The sequence below is a fragment of the Choloepus didactylus genome, chromosome 7, assembly GCF_015220235.1.
Source record: "Choloepus didactylus isolate mChoDid1 chromosome 7, mChoDid1.pri, whole genome shotgun sequence".
In the NCBI taxonomy this organism is placed as follows: Eukaryota; Metazoa; Chordata; class Mammalia; order Pilosa; family Megalonychidae; genus Choloepus; species Choloepus didactylus.
In genome coordinates, this window is record NC_051313.1 from 48,401,610 (window position 1) to 48,413,128 (window position 11,519).

At 35.2% G+C, this 11,519-nt stretch overlaps 1 pseudogene; it reads right to left on the bottom strand.

The window, feature by feature from the left end:
* Window positions 1-9,291: 9,291 nt before the first annotated feature.
* Window positions 9,292-10,369, bottom strand: LOC119540558 (annotated as a pseudogene).
* Window positions 10,370-11,519: the final 1,150 nt, after the last annotated feature.

An 11,519-nucleotide genomic window follows, 5' to 3' on the forward strand; every position in this document is an offset into this window, starting at 1 on the left:
TTAGTCTTTTGTCCCCATTTTTCTACTCATCCATCCATACACTGGATAAAGGCAGCATGATCCCCAAGGCTTTCACAATCACACTGTCACCTCTTGTAAGCTACATTGCTATACAATTGTCTTCAAGAGTCAAGGCTACTGGGTTGCAGTTTGAGAGTTTCAGGCATTTATTTCTAGCTATTCCAGTGTATTAAAACCTAAAAAGGGTTATCTATATAGTGCATAAGAATGCCCACCCAAGTGACCTCTCCACTCCATTTGGAATCTCTCAGCCACTGAAACTTTATTTCATTTCATTTTGCATCCCCCTTTTGGTCAAGATATTCTCACTGCTCAGTGTCGGGTCTAGATTCAACCCCGGGAGTCATATCCCATGTTTCTGGGGAGATTTACACCTCTGGGAGTCAGATTTCACATAGTGGAGAGGGGAAGGGCAGTGAGTTAAGCTGCTGAGTTGGCTTAGCTAGAGAGAGAGGGCCACAGCTGGGCAACAAAGAGGTACTCAGGTGGAGACTCTTAGGCACAACTATAAGCAGGTTTAGCCTCTCCTTTGCACTAAGGAGCCTCATAAGGGCAAGTACCATGATAGAGGGCTTGGCAAATCAACCCATCAGTCCTCAATGTTTGTGATAACATCAGCAACAATCCAGGTGAGGAAGCCCAACACCTCTGCATTTCCTCCCAGCTCCTCAGTGAGGCCTTGCATACATATTTTTATTCTCTGTCCAAATTACTTTAGGATCTGTCACTATTTCACACTAACCCATGCAAACCTACCAGGTCTCACTTCCTATTAAAAGTTCCACGTAATTATGGTATTTGAACAAACTGTATGATTTAAATTGTTTAGGAAATATAGACCTTGCACCAACTAAACATCTCTTCCCTTGGAGTCACGTGGAATTTGAGGTTTTAAAATGCAGTCGGTATTGTCCTTTACCCTTTGGCCCAATTTGCCCTAGTCCTAACCACATCTGCTTCATTCATATCTCTAGTTGAATTCTGGGCTCTTTTTCAACTGTGAAAGCCTTTTTGCAAGTCCATCTGTCATGATCTTGGGTCTGGAAGTACTTGAAGTTTTTAACCTAACAAATACCCATAATTCTAAGCTATCCCATTTATCTTTTATTCCTGCTTATAAACTGGCCAATTATTTCCTGTCTTCATCTCTTATAATAGCTTCCAAAATCCAATAAATAGAGACAATATGTACAATAGTCTGCTTTCTGAGTTATAGCAGATGAAATCTTTCAGAAATAAATGAAATGAATATATATTCTCTATATATATCTTGCCACCCCCTGTCCATCCTCAAAACTGATGCCAGCTCTACTAGAATTGTATTGGCAGCCCAATTCTTCAGATACTAATGTCTACATAGAGTCCACTTGCTCAAGCAGATAAGTTCCATGCTGTGGATGTTCTTCGTGTGTGCCATCAGATCCCTTGTTCTCTCAGCTGCCATGCTTACTGTCTGCTGGGTCCCCCTCTGGGAATTTATATTGTCCAAAGGGAGTTGCCTTGAAAAAGTCTACATGCTCTTCTCCTGGGGCAGCTCACATTTAATAAGTAGTCAACATTAAGGATGGCAAAAAGGCTCACCTGCCTTCCTCAATCTGGGGTAACTCCAGAGGGCCATGCCTGCTTCATACCTCCCCATGAGATTGGCAAGGGTCCTTGTTATGCATGAGGTTTTATTTTCATGTTATTATGAAATAGAAATATAAACAAATAGTAAGTACATAAAGTTGTATACCTTACTTCGGTTGTAATATTTATTTTGTGAATTTTGGAGGTGTTCTGGTTTGCTAATGCTGCCAGAATGCAAAACACCAAAAATGGATTGGTTTTTATAAAGGGGGTTTATTTGGTTACAAAGTTACAGCCTTAAGGCCATAAAGTGTCTAAGGTAAGGCATCGACAACAGGGTACCTTCACTGAAGGATGGCCAATGGCATCTGAAAAACTCTTTTAGCTAGAGAGGCACATGACTTGCATCTGCTTGTTCTCAGGTTGTGTTTCAAAATGGTGTTCTCCAAAATACCTGTGTCAGCTTCCAATGTCCATCTTCAAGATGTGTCTCTCAGCTGCAGCTAGCTATGAGCTCCTTTGGTCTGAGCTTTAATAGGGCTCCAGTGAATTAATCAAGGCCCATGCTGAATGGGTGGGGCCACACCTACACAGAAACATTCAATCAGAGGTCACACCTTAACCAAACGTGTCACTTATAGTTGGGTGGGTCACATCTCCATGGAAACAACCTAATCTAAAAGTTCCAACCTAATCAACACTAATATGTCTGCCCTCAAAAGATTGCATCAAAGCATGACATTTTCTGGGGGACAGAAGATAGCCAAACTGACACAGCAGGAAACTATTTGTCTTTAAAACAAAGAAAAAATAGTCTTTATTAGGGTCTCTGATAATTGTCCTCTGTAATAAAAAACAGACAAACACTGCAAGACATTTCATGTCTGTGTAATATGAACTTTTACCTTAATCATAATATAAAATTCATTGCATGTTGGATGATAGTATAACAACACTATGAAGAAACATTAACATTATCATATTTTTGGTTGAAGATAATATCTAATAATGAACTGCATTATAAAAAAACTCTCAAGTTCTTGTAATAGAGCTACACCATATCCATTTCCCTTTAGTGAACTCAAAGTTGGAAGGACGTATTTACCCTACTCAAATTTCTCAGCTAAATATTTTGAATAATAGCAGCAATAATATTAGAAATGTTAACTGTAACTTTTACTTGAGGAATAATCTTTTCAGTCTCTTCAAGTCTTTACTATTTTTGTCTTTACTTTTAGAAAAGTTATTATTTGGCAATATTGGGCAATTATTTAAAGGTACTTGAGGGCTTGTAGATTGAAGAGTCAACAGTTTGAATTGAATGTACATAAAATGGAAATATCGTGAATTTAATATTGTAATTTTAATAATAGATATAATTTAGTGATCCTTATAATGTATCAGACCTTGCTTTAAACACTGTATGTGGTGTGTGTGTGTGTGTGTGTGTGTGTGTGTGTGTGTGTATGTACACACTTAATTCTTTCAGCAATCCTAGGAAACACATGTTCTTATTGTGCCTGGCATAAAGAAAAGTAATCCAAGTCACAAAGAGGTTAACCACTGAACACAGTGCTACACTTAGTAAGTGATGAAGCAAGGGTTTGAGCTCAGCCAGTGTAAAAGGAGATGACATACTTTTAGCTATCATTTCGTGATAGCTTGCAACACATCAGCCCCTCTATTAGGTTGCCTATGTACATTACATCATTTATTTCTCATTACCACACCATGAGGTACATATAATTATCCTTATTCTAGAGAAGAGATTATTGAAGCATAGAGTTTCAGTCATTTTTGAAATGGCTTACACCTGCATAATGCACAGTTATTATATAAAACTCTTTCTGTTGGATTATTCTGCTGCCTAATGTAGTAAAGGACTCTGATGAACCCTTTGGCATATTTTTTTCTGCTAAAAGAGAACAAGATATTTGATGAAATTTGGCTCAAAATGAAGTAGCTTATATTCTACTATTAAGCAAGAGAAAATCAACTTGTCTGTGCTATTATTTCTATTGGTTTTTCACTGTAATACTCTATTCAAGACAGCTATAGACTCTGGTTATAAGGAAAACCCAAACATGTAGCATCTTTCCTCTGCAGTGTAACACAGTGGACTCTGACAGAGCAGACACAGAAGAAATATGCTTTTTGCCATGTTTTATTTATTTATGTCAGAAAGCTATCGACAGGTCCAGCTGTCTAACATTGCCACTAGCCTGAAATTTGCTGTAAGCTTGCAGAAAAGTGACATGCTGAGATATTTACATATCCCTCCACATCATTGAACTGCTAAATATGCAGCTGATGAGGACTTTTAAAACTTCATAGGCTCTATCTCCCTTTCAAATATGCCCATCCTATATGACCTGGAATATCAGTTTGCTTGGGATTTATATCCATGTTACAGGTTTATACATTTTGGCACAATGAAAGGAAGCACTCACACAGTTTTTAAATGTTAAATTTACATTTAAATTATTTGCTTCATGGTGTCCAATAATGAAGACAATCCCTTTTATAAATGGAGAGTAGTTCCTACATTGTCATTAATGTTTTATTTTTCAATTGTTTTGTTGATTTTTAAAGAAGTCATCTTTTAACATTTTAGAAAATACAAAGGCAAGAAAGCTATATGGTGAGTGTAAGTCTTGCCAACTCTGGTTACCCAATCACCAGATTCCTCTAAGAAAGCAATTATTTGCCTTGTATATATTCTCTCTCTAGATATGTATAAAAGAATACATGTGTATTATATACTTGAATTGTTATCGTTTTTCACAATGGAAGCATGTGCTACACAGCATCCTGCAACTCATAGCATTCTTTCCACATCACTAAAAATAGAGTAATTTTTAATGGCATGCACTGTATTAGATAATACTTAGCTAAAATTTTTATCAATATTCCATAATGGCATAGTTTTGTAATTCTGTTATTTCATTTATATTGTCTTTGGGCATAACTGTTATGCTAAAATCCTGAAAAATTAGAAATTTCATTTGCTTTCAATATTCTGAAACCCTTTAAATCAAGATAATTAGGACATCTAAAAACATCTAAAAGGATGGGGAAATTCACATCTTCAATTTTACTAGCCTTTAGTTAAAATTTAGCATTTCTTTTAACTGTACATAGTCAAAACAAAACAAAACAAATCACCTGAAGCAGTATTAGCAATAAGAGGATTTGATAACTAATAGAAATTGCAGATATTTTCATATGATACTACAGACATTTGAGTTATCTTGAATTATGGTTAAGTCTCATTATGATATTGAAATTATGGGAGTTATTAGTCAGATGTTAAATATTTTTATGTCATGTGTTAATAAAGAAGAACATTTTTTTAAGATCACATGCTTAAAGCATATTAATAAAATTTATCTCAGCATAACAGTTTGTAATTCTATGAATTTTGTTTTATAAATTAAACAAAAATCATACCAGCCTTCCATAGACATCACCAAATTGCCAAGGAGGTCTATGGCAACTACGTTAACAACCATCCTTTTCCAAACAGTTTAAATGATCTTAGAGATTTCTATTCCTTAATGTTATGGTAGAATTACATGATGAAAATGTATGGGCTGTTCCATTTTGCTAACGTTCTCTATTTCTTCTGTGTCATCAAGTCTGCTGATATATATATTAAAAATTATCCATTTATGCAAATTGTCTTTAACTACATACAGTTTAGTAGAAAAAAAAAAGAGAAAGTATTTTATGAGTCCTTTAAGTTCCTCTCTGAGTATGATTGTAACCACTAAGTTCTTCTTCTGTGGTTTCATACCCATTTCTTTTGTTTCTATATTTTATTCTCTTGCTCCCCTACCTAGTAAAGAAACAACTCATCGTATCAACCATTTTCTGATTTCTGTTATTTTATGTTTTGACTTTCATTTAGTTTTTTCTTCTACTTTTCACAGGTTTATTTGATGTATATTTTTAATTTCTTTAGGTGCTTAGCTCATTTATTTTAATGGTCTTGTTTAACTTTCTCATTCCATGCACAGACAGGCACACACATGGCTATGAATTTTTCCTTAGCCACAGATCACAGGTTTTGGTTATAGCATTTCTTTTTTCTTTTACTAATTATTATAAAATTTAAGATTTTATCTCCTCTTGAAACCTAGACTGTGTGTGTGTTTATTTGTGCATGTATTATTTGATACAATTAATTTCCATTGCTAGATTTTTTATTTCAAGGGTTTTTTAACCCTATAAATTAATTTCAAATGTTATCTCATTATGACCAGAGAATATCACCTGTAGGATTTTTTGTAATTATTAAATTTTTCTTTGAAGTCTAAATGATGCTAAATGTTATTATGATTGCTTCTGTTTGCAATAAATGTTTATTTTCTGCTTGAAGTCTAAGAATTTGATATATACTTATTAGGTCTACCCAATCTTCAGAACACTTTCATTCCATGAGAGTATACATTTATTTATTTATTTATTTATTTATTTATTCATTCATTCATTCTACATATGTATTACCATGGAGAAATCATAGAACTAACAAATAATTTTTTTTTTCTTTTATAGATGTGCTGATCTTTTTGATTGGATGCACATTGAAGTAGGTTTATGTTTTGAAGGCTTGATGTCAGTTTTCCTAAAATATAATGGGATATTTAAAACACAAGATTAAATATCTTTAATTTGGGGGTAATTTCCTATTTTATCATTCTACTATTTGATTTTTTTTTTAATTTTTCAGGACAATTACCTTTTATGCAAATCTTCAATAGAACTTTTGAATTTTTAAATGTTGAAACCCTGTTTATTTTCTCACTTTATTTTTTCCATCAACACTGGCCTTTATTGCGTTTACAACAGAGTCTCTTTTACTTTGTACAGCTTTCATTTGTGACTTCATTCTTGTTAGGTATCTATTTTCACCCCTCACCCATCTCCTCTCTCTCTCTCATGGTCTCCTTTATTCATTCACTCACTCTCTTCTGTCTTACTCTTTTTCTCTCTTTTCTCTCTTTTTCTGAGTATATTTCTCCAGTGCTACTTCATTTTTGTTTTATTCCTTTATTTTATGGAAGAAAGTTTCAATATCCTTTTTTTTTTTAATTTATGGCAATATATTCAGTCCCAATTTTCATCTCTTCTGTGATTCATTTACTTATGATTTATTTCTTTTCTTCTGCAATAGATTTATATAGATTCTCTGCTACTTCCTATCTCATTTCAATGAATAACTATTTTCTAGATATTCAGGTTAGGGCAGGAACAAAAATATCTTCAGGAATAAAAAGGTTTCATATTGTAACCTACTAATATAGATTGAATTGTCTCCCAAAGGGATGCAGAAGTTCTTCTCCCCCATACTTCAAAATGTGATCTTCTAAGGAATTGGGCAAGTTAAAATCAGTTCATATTGGAGTAGAGTGGACCCTTAATTCAAGGTAACTGGTGTCCTTATAAGACAAGGATATTTGGACATAGGCAAGAGAAGAATGCCAAGTGACAACTGAGGCAGAAAATGCCATACATAGCCAGAAAACTACTAGAAAGAAGCTAGAATAGAAATGTAAGAATTCTTCCCTACAAGGTTCAGAGGAAGCATGAGACTGCTGACATCTTGATTTCAGACTTCTAGCTGCCAGATCTATGAATCAACAAATCTTTGTTGTTTCAAGCTTCCTAGTTCATGGCACTTTGTTACAGCAGCCCTAGGAAACTAAGACAAGTTTATGTCTTTCCAGTTAACAAATTCTTCCCAAAAGGTGAATTATTCCCAAAAGGTAATGATGAAGTGTGTCTCTTCATTATTATGGCTCTCCAACAAGAAGCTTCTTGCAAATATTTTTGTTTTTGTTTATAAATTTTCATTTTAATCTTCCTTTTGCTGCTTCTCAAGAATATATACCAAGCCCCAGGGAATAACATCAGCTAGCCTGCTAATGTTTTTCTCTGATTTCCAAGGAGGGTGTTGTAGTTTTTAATTTCAGATTATTCCACTTACTTAAAAGAATGCTTTGTTGGCCTTGCTTTATACATTCAGTCATAAGCATCCCCTTTTAGTATCTTCTGCACACCTGAACTTAATGTGCCATCCCCACATAAACATACATACACAGATGTATTTATGGGCACATGTTTCTGTGTATATGTTTGTGTGTATCTGTAAGTCTGGGGATCTGATGTGTGAATTTGGGACCTATTCTCATAGATGATGCCTTTGTGTTTTGGTTTCTTATTTACCTTGCTGTTTTGGGTAATTTTTAGAGAAGGGACAAATCATCATCTTTATCCTGTCACTTAAAGCTAGAATTAAAATTATATGTCTAATTTCATATTTTTCTTCTTAAAGAAGGGGGTATATTATTATATAGCTACCTAAGTGTCAAAAATTATGTTAAAAAGGAGATTTCTGAAAAGTAACATAAGAAGTGACATAGGTAGTTTAATGAAAGCCTGCGGTTTGCTGCTGCTGCTAGTAATTAGGTTTTGTTGTCTGGGCCACATTTTTATCTGACTTCACATATTTTCATTAGAACACCAACTGTTACAAAGTATATGGACTTCAATAACAATCCCATATGCTACATAATGGCTGCTGCTATCTATTTAGATTCAAACAATGATGAAATTTCAAATGACTATGAAGTGTACAACTTTAAACTGTTTATCTAGTTTCATGTATATCTTAGAGAATTTTAAGTACAGAATCAGGCTGTTTTATTACTTTAGATTTTGTTCCTCCCTGTCTGTGTATATTCGAAGTTTGAGGACTATGTTTATAAAATATTATATATAGTATTCTAAATGAGATGTATTTTATATTAAATGCAAATTTTCAATCTCTATGGCATATGTTTAAAAGGGGACCACCAGCTGATCTAAGTAACATAGCACCACAAATTAGAGATATGTTGATTAAGTAAATGTAAAACTGTCTTAATGAACTGTCCAAATTACTCATATTATTATATGAGGGAATTATTCAATATAAAGTGTCTTAAATTGGAGGAAATAAATAGTATTTATAAAATAGTTTGGCTTTCTATCATTAAATACCACTCAAACTGCTTAAATCTCTGTGAGTCATCTATGTAAAACTGCAATTATTTTAGATTTGAAGTGGGGATTTTCAATTAATGTATTCAACATTTAAAATTATGATAGTATGGTGGTAAGCCACTCAGTATATTTGTTGATATGCAAAGACACATGGGTACCTAGCTTCTTGCATTACTGATAATACCATTTGGGGAAATGCCAGAGATTCCCCTGTTATGCCATAACTGTCAGTTTTTAAAATGAGTAACATCTTTATTTCACCTTCATTTTTGAAAAATAATTTTGTTGAATATAAGATCCTTGGTTCTTTTTTCTTGTACTATATCATCCCACTGCTTCTGGCCATCAATATTTCTGATGAAGAGTCAGCTATTAATCATATTGGGGTTCCCTTGTAAGCGATAAGTCATTTTTCTCTTGCTACTTTCAAGAATTTCTCTGTGTCTTTCACATTCAAAACTTTTTACTATTATATGTCGTGGTGTGGATCTCTTTGTTCTTATCTGCTTGGAGTTTGTTGAGCTTCTTGGATAAAAAGATCAGTGTCTTTTTGTTGTTGCTGGTCTACATCAGTAATTTTAATAAAGAAAAACATACTTCTGAGAGAAAATAAGCTCATTGGTCTGTAGTGCTGTAGACAAAGCAACCTGATATTTAGCTGAGAGTAAGCATTGCAACTGTCAAGAGAATGTTTTCTTCAATACTGTGCAGGGACTCTCCATTTTTGAGCAAGGATAAGCCTTGTTCTGATTTCTTTTTAGGAGGTATATATTCATTGAGATGAGAGGCCAAACTCTGTTTTTCACAAGATGCTTTTACTGTGATCTTCCTTTTCTTCTTGTCAGGATAATGTACAATAGCATTCCTAGTGTGACTTTGCTCCATTGCAAACCTTCTGCAACAGTCAACATGTTCACACATAAATGGGTGCTTTTCCTCATAAAAGGAGAGACTGTGGCCCTGGAGATTGAACATAGTTGTGTAGGTCCTACCACAGCCTTTCCTGGGATAGCAACACACATCCCTTTCTGGGACATGGGTTTTCATATGTTGCTTCAGATAATCTTTGCAATTGAATGTTTTCTGGGATACTTCATAAGTTGTTTCCTCCTTATGGACTTCCCTCACATGTTTCAGAAGTTCTGTCCATGTTTGTGCCACAAAGGAACATCCCATTTGACATATGTAGGCCTCATGCATCTTCTTATGTTGCTTCACCCTGCTTGATGAAGCAAAGGGTTTTCCATATCCTCTGTGGTTACACTTGAAGAGTGGCTCATGGAGTGCTGACACTGGTGGATTTTCAGCTGCTGATGTTTCTTAAAGGTCTTCTTACAACCTTAAAAATCTCATACATACAGCTTTTGCAGATTTTCATGTTTGTCCTCAAAATGTTTCTTCAAGTATGTTTTTGTGTTGAATTTTTGATCACAGTCACTTATCTTCACAAACAAATGGTTTCTCCCCAGTGAGGGTCAGGATGTGGCAGTTCAGATGGTACTCCCTGATGAAGGGTTTGCCACTCCTTTCATAGTCACAGACAAACGACCTCTCCCCCCATGTGCTTGCACATATGTGCATCGAGATTCCAGGCCTTGTTCTAGTTGGTCCTGCAGTCCAGGAGGGAGCAGATTAACCTCCAGGGGAGCCCAGGGGCTGCCAGGGGGAGGGCTGAGCCCTTGCCAGCCTCTGTGAACTCATCAGCAATGGTCAGGGATGACATGGCCACAACCAATGGTCAGGTATGACAGTAGCCCCAGGGTGGTGTGCAACCATGCCCCAGGCCAGGCATGCAGCCACACATGAGCAGCAGGAGCTCACAGCTAGGAGGTTGGGCCAGGCTCAAGTGCAGCCCCATGCACTCCCAGGATCCATGCCAAATTACTGTATCTTTAACACATTTGGGAAATATTCAGTTGTTTTTTCTTCAAATATATTTTCTGCTCCTTTCCTTCTATCGTCTTCTTCTGGTAGTCCCACCACACGTGTTAGTGTACTTAAATTGTGTCACATATTTCTCTGCTCATTTTTCTTCATTCTTTTTTTCTGTCTGTTCTTTGAAACACATAATCTTCACCAGTCTATCTTCAAGTTCATTTTTTCTTTCTTTCTTCTTTCTGCTAAAATCTATTGCTGATCCCATCTACTGAATTTTTCATTTCAGTTATTGTACTTTCCTCCTCCAGAATTCCCATTTTTTTCTTGTTTATTATTTCTAACTTTTAATTGATATTACTTATTTGATGAGGCATCATCATCCTATCTTCCTTCTTTAAACATGCCTTCTTTAGTTGTTTGAACATATTTAAAATGGTTGCTTTGAAGTTGTGATTGTTAGGCTCATGTGTCAACTTGGCCAGGTAATGGTGCCCAGTTGTCTTGTCAAGTGAGCACTGGCTTAACTGTTATTGCAAGGACATTTTGTGGACTTAAATCATCAATAAATTAATTGCATTTTTGGCTGGTTATAACTGCAATCAATTAAAGGGAATGTCTTCAGCAATGAAAGACATTCAATCCAAACAGTTGAAGGCTTTCAGAGGAGAAGTGATGAATTCAGCAGTCAGAAGAGACAATGTTCACTCTAATTCAGCCAGCCACCCTCTCCTGAGGAATTCATCAAAAGCCTTCATTGGAGTTGCCAGCTTATAGCCTGTCCTACAGAATTTGGACTCATGCATTCCCACAGTTGTGTGATACACTTTAATAAAATCTTATAATCTTTACAGATATCTCCATTGGTTCTGTTTCCCTAGAGAAACCTGACTAATGCAGAAGTCTTTGTCTGTCAAAATGATATTTGGCAGTTTATTTTGCCTGCTTTTTCCATGTGTATGGGGCATACTTTCCAGTTACTTTGAATATCTCATAATATTTTTGTT